The sequence below is a fragment of the Engystomops pustulosus genome, chromosome 1, assembly GCF_040894005.1.
Source record: "Engystomops pustulosus chromosome 1, aEngPut4.maternal, whole genome shotgun sequence".
Taxonomy (NCBI): domain Eukaryota; kingdom Metazoa; phylum Chordata; class Amphibia; order Anura; family Leptodactylidae; genus Engystomops; species Engystomops pustulosus.
Genome location: NC_092411.1, coordinates 196551367 through 196558383, shown reverse-complemented (window position 1 = coordinate 196558383; position 7017 = coordinate 196551367). Strand labels below are relative to the sequence as shown.

Genomic DNA, 7017 nt, shown 5'->3' with positions numbered 1-7017 from the left:
TAACACTGTGATGGGTCGTTCGCAAATGAGCCGGCACAAAGAGCTGGCATGTTCGAGAACAATGTGAGCTGGCTCCCATCAGTGAGCCGATGGCTCACTAAGCTCTGCCCTTAACCGGCTCACCACGCCCCTTTAACCAGATAAAATCAGGTTAAAAGTGGTGTGTTGTTCGGTAACTGACTGGCCTGCAGCTCCCTATTATATTTTTAATAGGGAGCCGTTCAGGAGCCAGAAGAGCCTGAAGAGCCAGCTCACAAAGAAGAGCCGGAATTCCCATCACTAACTGTTACTTTAGCTACCCTGAACTCAGGATATGAACTCATTGCTCCATATATGCACTATTTTCACTTTTGTCTTACGTCACTTCATCTATGTATCAATTTATACTTTGTAGTGTTTGACAAAAGCCTATTGTTGGCAGAAACATCACAGAATTTGTATTTTCTTTTTATGAATAAAGTTATCACTTGGCATCATATCTAAATGGGTGCTAGGATTACTTTCTATTCTGGAAGTATCACTATCCATGAAAATCACTGAGAAAATGGATGTGAAGTCCTAAGTATCACACTCTATGGAGCAGACTTTGATAGCAATTTTTGTGGTTATTCGTTTTTTTTTCCTGCATGCTGAACTTTCCTTATTGAAACAAAAGTTATCCTCATGATTTCTTTACAATATATATAAATGGCCAAATATGAACCCAGTTTCACATTGTATCATTCACCCAACCACCATCACTCCCCCAACGCCTATGTATACAGGTGCATAGCAGCCGTGCATTGCAAAAATAACTGCGCGCACGACATATATTATACACAAGACGTCATGACAGGAAATGACGTGTTGTCGTCACTGGAAAGCGCCATCTGCGTTTCGCAAATTCTATGCGCCGTCAATTCTTGTTGGAACTGGGAACCTCCCGTGATCATAGAGCTGGAAAAGCAAAGGTGACCGCGAGACGCTTCTAGTATACGTCATGAAAGGTCACGGGTAACTCCAGCGCCACCTGCCGGTTGTTGTGCGTTATTGCAGTAGTCTGAATGGGCGCCTTACTAGTAAGTGTCTGTGTCCGCTCCTTTTTGTTTCTCGCTGATGCTGTGGTAGGATAACCCTGTGCTATGTAGCCTGCTCTCAGATACATTCTGTACAGAAGCAACATGAGACACATCCAGAATAGTGTATGTTGTCATTCACAGCACTAGAAATGCAGTCATAATCGTGCAGACTTACAAATTACATACATTTACACTTGTAAACACTTTCAGATACTTGAATCATGGAGCGACCACACTGCCAGTGTATATGATAAGCAAAAGTGCACAGCGCGGATGGTTATCATGGGAGTATCATATATCATCATGATGCACAAAGTCCTGTCGTGTGCACTGTGAAATCCGGCTAACACAGGGTCTGTGGTGTCACTGACCAAGCACAGGGTCTGAATCGACTCTAAAGTAAAAGTGGGTGTTGGTGTATCAAGACTGTGCATGTCGAATTTACTAAGAAGTTCCAGCTTCTTATTAAATCCAGCACAGTGATTGTGCGCTAGAATTAAATGTCTATGGCCTGTCCCACCCTGTGCTCCAGCACCTCCACCTTTTTTTTGTATAAGTGCCCCCCCCCCAAAAAAAAAAGTCCATATACTAGAAAATGCAACTTTCTAGTGCAACATATAAGGGCCTCTCACACAATGAGGAAGATTTCTCAAGCTGTCTGAAAGTCAGAATGTTCTTAATTGTCCAACAGCTCCCCTTTAAAATATTCATGATCACTGGTAAAATGAAAGCTGAGCTGTAATTGGTCACCATGGGCAACAAGAACATTCTGACTTTTAGACAGCTTGATAAATCTGCCCCAAAGTTCTGCTCTATAATACAAGGATGTGTAGTGGAGATTAATGAATGATGTTTTAAGTGCCCTATGTCCGGCCATTAGAAATGGTTGCATTCCACTGAAACTAGCTATAAAGGGGTTTGCTCTTAAAAGAAAATTGTTATCCACTAGTGATGTTTACAAAATTTCTTTTTTTGCTATTTTAGCTCCCATCACTCAGTGATGGTCAGTTTAAGATTCCAGAGTGTGGGCGGGGTGTCAGCAGACACATTATGATCCCTGTGTGCTGACATAGTGGTTGTATTTCAGGGAACTGGTTTATATACACTTTCATTTAGCTTCTGAGCATTCACTAGTATCTGACACACAAAAATAAAGATGAGATAGATCAGAGAAGATCCATGAGATGCATATGACACAAGACTACTATCGCAGCCGTAACGTACACAGCTTGGCTATATCTTATATACAACATAGGATGTCAGAGCTGCTGTGCCTCCCCGGAACAAAGATATTATCTATTGGCAAGTCAGTGGGGCACATATATCATAGTTTTTCAGCTGCTGCTTTTTCAAGTTTCCAGAAGTTGGCCTACTCACTCATTGCAAAGTATCTTAAAGGGAACCTGTCGCCACATTTTTCACAATTACACCTAGTGGCAGGTTCACATAGAGCCCTAGTAACTAACTAACAATTTTAGATAAAAATTGTTCCTCTGAGATTCCCATATATTCAACTTTTTTAAGCATGGTATCTAAGCATGTCAATAGCGAGTCGAGGTGGGCGTGGCCTCCTCGGGATGAATCCAGCAGCTCCTCTCCATCGTATCTCTTTATGTAACTGTAATGTCATGTGACCAGGGTGACATCATCGAAGGTCCTTTAGGTTTTTAGCATTAGAAAACTTTACACCAAGCATATATCTCATGAAATCACAGCATCCTGCATGGAGAGGAGTAGAAGTCCATGCAGGTTGCTGAGACTGTTTGTTTTATGTGGTCAGATATGTAAATCGGGTACAGTTTGCTCATTTTAAGTAGCTGAAGCACCTGTGATGATGTCACCCTGGTCACATGACATTAGGCCACGCCCTCGACTCGCTCCAAAGATTCATAGATACCAGGCAACATCATAACTCTGATTTTATGGGGATCTGAGGGAAACAATTTTTAGCTAAAAGAAGGGTGTCCGATAGTTACTAGGAACCTGGCTCTACCTGTATTTGTGAAAAATGTGGTGACGTGTTCCCTTTAAGTTTTTCTCCTTTGTGATACCTGTGATGAGTTGCTTGTTTAGCCTCACTTTTGGGACTTTTCTTGGTGTGCAACTTTTTAGTCCCAAATAGTAGCTCCCAAAAGTAAGTCTGGGCCTAGCATGCTCTGTTTTGGGACCTATTAGGTGCAAGAATGGGACAATTTCAGAGCCCAGAAGTCTCACAAGTTGAACAAACATCTGGGCTACAAAGATAAATACTGCAACTGCATTAAATCCTTGAGGCAGTCAACTTTGGTGCAGTGCTTGATTTAACGCCTAAAAAAAAAAGCCTCAAACTGCAAAAAGACGCACAAAAGGTTGCACAAAAAAAGGGGCAACCAAAATTGTGTACAGCAGGACTGATAGAGACAGGTTGGACCTATATCTGTGAAATGCTGTATTTTTGTTAATAACAGTGAATTAGAGAAGGTCTTATTTTGTTATCCTAAGTATATTTAAGAATCTTCTCTTGGTGGGAATATCCCTTTAATGCTCTGGAAAGACACACAAATTCTGCAACTTTGTGAAGATTTGTTTAAATGTATCAATAAGTCTGATTATATATTGTTTATTTTTTTAGACTTAAAGAAATGTTTTTTAAAAACATAAAGATTGTGAGAGTCGGGACGAGAACCAGTGAACATTGTACTTCTAAAATATGGTTATTAAAGAGATGCCAAAATGCAAGGTCCTTCGGAATCACCAATTTCCAAAAACATCAACAAGGACTCAACAATCCAGTGCAAACCTTACATTCTAGCCACAGATATCACACTGGTAAATGCAAGAGCCCTTTGCTGATTTCATGTGTGCCCAATTTTCCCAAACATAGGACTTTTGCTTCTGCAGCTTCTCTTTCTGCTGCTTCTACGGGGCAAGTAAACACTGATTATGGCATCTTTGCAAAAATGGCTGATTCTGCTCCAGTTCATTTGGCTGAGAAGGTGCTGATGTCTATACAAGAAGTCACAGGGTTACCATGGTGGTTGAATATAATGTGCACAACAATAGCACTGAGGACGGCTGTCACCCTCCCTCTGTCAGTATATCAGATGCACGTTCTAGGCAAGGTGCGTAGTCTGGTGCTTTATACGTGATTTTATTTTTTACTGAATTAGTTTAATTTTCAGCATTTGTGTTACAGAATTGAATATTGTTATTTGGACATGTTATTTGGATGTGCTCACAGATATATACTGTCAGATGGTCATCAACTGATGGATATACTGCAAAAAGAAAAATGTAGTAATCTGTGCTATTTAATCCTTCTTTCTGCTGTAAAAAATATACATTTAGTGGAGTCCAGTATAACCTCTAGTGATGGATGCCACTATATCCCCAGCCTCCTCTGAATGTATGCCATGGGTGCACCATCAATTACGTAAATCTACATATATATAGAAAGTTACGTCAAACAGGAGACACCCTGAGGGCGCGTTCACATGTTGCGTTTTGACCTGCGTTTTCATTGCGTCTGAAACGCATATACAACAGCTGAGGAGAGGTGATTTGCCTAATTACATCACTGCTATGCACACGCACGCGTTTTATTAACACATGCGTTAACATTGCGTTTACAAACGTAAACGGCAATGTAATTAGGCAAATCACCTCTCATCAGCTGTTGTATATGCGTTTCAAACGCAATGAAAACGCAACCAAAACACAACGTGTGAACGCGCCCTCAACAACGGCTGCAGCAGATCACCGCCTGCTGTTAATGTTTGCCTCTCCCCTATAAGGAGGAAGAGCCAAATCAGACCACGTATCCAACTGTAAAAGCAGACAGTGAGATATGTTGCAGCCCTTAATCGTAAGGATACCTTAGACGTATAATAGAGAGTAAAAACAAGATGTGAACACAGAACTTGAACTGTTTTGACAAAACGCTTAAGATTCCATAACATTCAACCTGCCATACCTCCTGGATGCTGGCTGAACTAATGTCTTTGACTGACAAGCATGAAAAGGGCCGTAGTTTCCCCAGAAAACTGGTCTACAGGCAGCATTGTAAAGGAGCTTTGTCTGTTTGTTAGCAGAGTTTCAGCGGTTGTCCTGACAGTCAGACGCTCACACTGACCAAGTGCTCAGGAAATAAAAAGTCCCCTCTGGTGTTGGTTACTTCACAATATGGCTCTGAACCAGTGCCTTTATCAGGTATACAATGAAAAGCAATGCTTTAAAGAGAAGGTAGTCAGCTTTTGCACCACTAAACTACTAGCAACCTTGGGTTGGATATGAAATGGCCTTCTAGCATTCCCTTTCTTTGGGCTGAGGGTGCGGTCGCATGTCGCATTTAACGCATGCTGAAGAGAGATTTGTTAACACAGCTGTTAACACCTGCATTTACAAAACACAAATGTTAACGCATGCGTTAACAAACGCATTTGTTGATAGTTGTTTTTTGTAAATGCAAGTGTTAACAGCTGTTTAATTAGGCAAATCTCTCTTCATGCGTTAAACTCGACGTGTGATCGCCCACTAAAACTTGTTAATTTACCAGCAAAAGATTACCTTCAAAATTATAGGCAAATCAGCTGAGAAGAGTTGCTTTAGCAGCTGAAGGAGAGGGTGACCCTCCTGACGCCCCCATCTTGGCCTCTATAGCAGCTAGAACTATGGTTCTGAGAGTGCTGATAGTTAAGTGGTGTAAAAGCTGGTGACGGTGTCCCCTTAAATACAGGTCTCTGCCAAGACACACATTTTAACCTTTTTATCTTCCTTTATTGTGGATAAAGGAGCCATGATGAATAGTAACCAATAAAGGATTACATTTTGCCACTTTGGTCTTGGCATCTAGTACATCAAGGACATATGGGGGCAGATTTATTAAGCGGTCTAAAAGTAAGAATGTTCTTAGTTGCCCATGGCAACCAGTTACAGCTTCCCTTTGAAATATTCATGAGCACTGGTAAAATAAAACCTGAGCTATGATTGGTTGTTATGGGCAACTAAGAATATTCTTACTTTTAGACAGCTTGATAAATCTGCTCCATTCTGTTACTGACCCAAACATCGGTGGATCCAGGAGAAATTCTTATACCAAACTTATACCTGTTTGTTGGTACGATTCCACGAACTGCACACGTTGCATAGGATGGGAGTCCTTGCAAGAGTTGATACAAGGGCTGTCTTCTGCTCGAATTGCAGCGCGAGTACTATAAGAACTGTTATAGTGATGGTGCTCATGTTTGCCCAGCAAACATGGAGTCTTGAATCATATTTCTGTATGATGCAAGGACTCCCATGTGAAATCAGTGGCATTGGATCCACATAGGGGTCCACTGGGTGCATATGTTTGTATACAGTGGCCATTACTTGTAGCCTGCTTGCACTGTACAATTTATCCATGTGAGCAGATTGTTGGCTGATTGTCTGTGTTTTTCACATTATCCATAAGGTTAACACTATAGAAAGTTGTAGTTTTCTCTTTACCTTTCAGTGACTTCGCCACTGATGAGGAAGTTTATACCTACATCATACATGATTCTGTATTCTTGCACCTTATTGTTTGCTTTATCTTCAGCTAGGTGGAAAAATTACAACCAGAAATCCAAAACTTAGCAAAGGAACTGCGGTATGAGGTGGCCGTATACGGGAAGCAGCATGGCTGGAGTGACAAAGTTGCGAAGTAAGTTTCTAATTAAGCTTTCTACAGTATTTATGGTTGCTAGGTTATAGCCATATTCTGTAGCTGTAAAAGTATAAGCTTTTAAAGCAAGCTAGGAGAAGAGTAGCTTCATAGAATAAACCGCTTGCATTTACCTTGTCCTCTCAAACATCCTATTATGATTACTTTGGAACAGAACAGGATGAACTCTAAAGTCACAGCTTTAAATGCCAGAACCAGAGAATGTAACCTTCTATCTCTGGTTCTTCTCTAAAAGAGTGTATATTCTGGACCATTGCATTCATCCACAGTGTTGAT

The 7017-nt window shown here is 41.0% G+C and overlaps 1 long non-coding RNA gene across 2 annotated transcripts; it reads left to right on the top strand.

The window, feature by feature from the left end:
• The first annotated feature begins 854 nt into the window (after window positions 1-854).
• On the top strand, window positions 855-6737 carry LOC140103140 (uncharacterized). Of its 2 annotated transcripts, none has more exons than XR_011850119.1 (3): window positions 855-1058; window positions 3670-4159; window positions 6616-6737. It is a non-coding gene; the product is annotated as an uncharacterized lncRNA (long non-coding RNA). The 2 variants fall into 2 exon arrangements; XR_011850118.1 differs by having other exon boundaries at window positions 856-1058; window positions 6620-6720.
• Window positions 6738-7017: the final 280 nt, after the last annotated feature.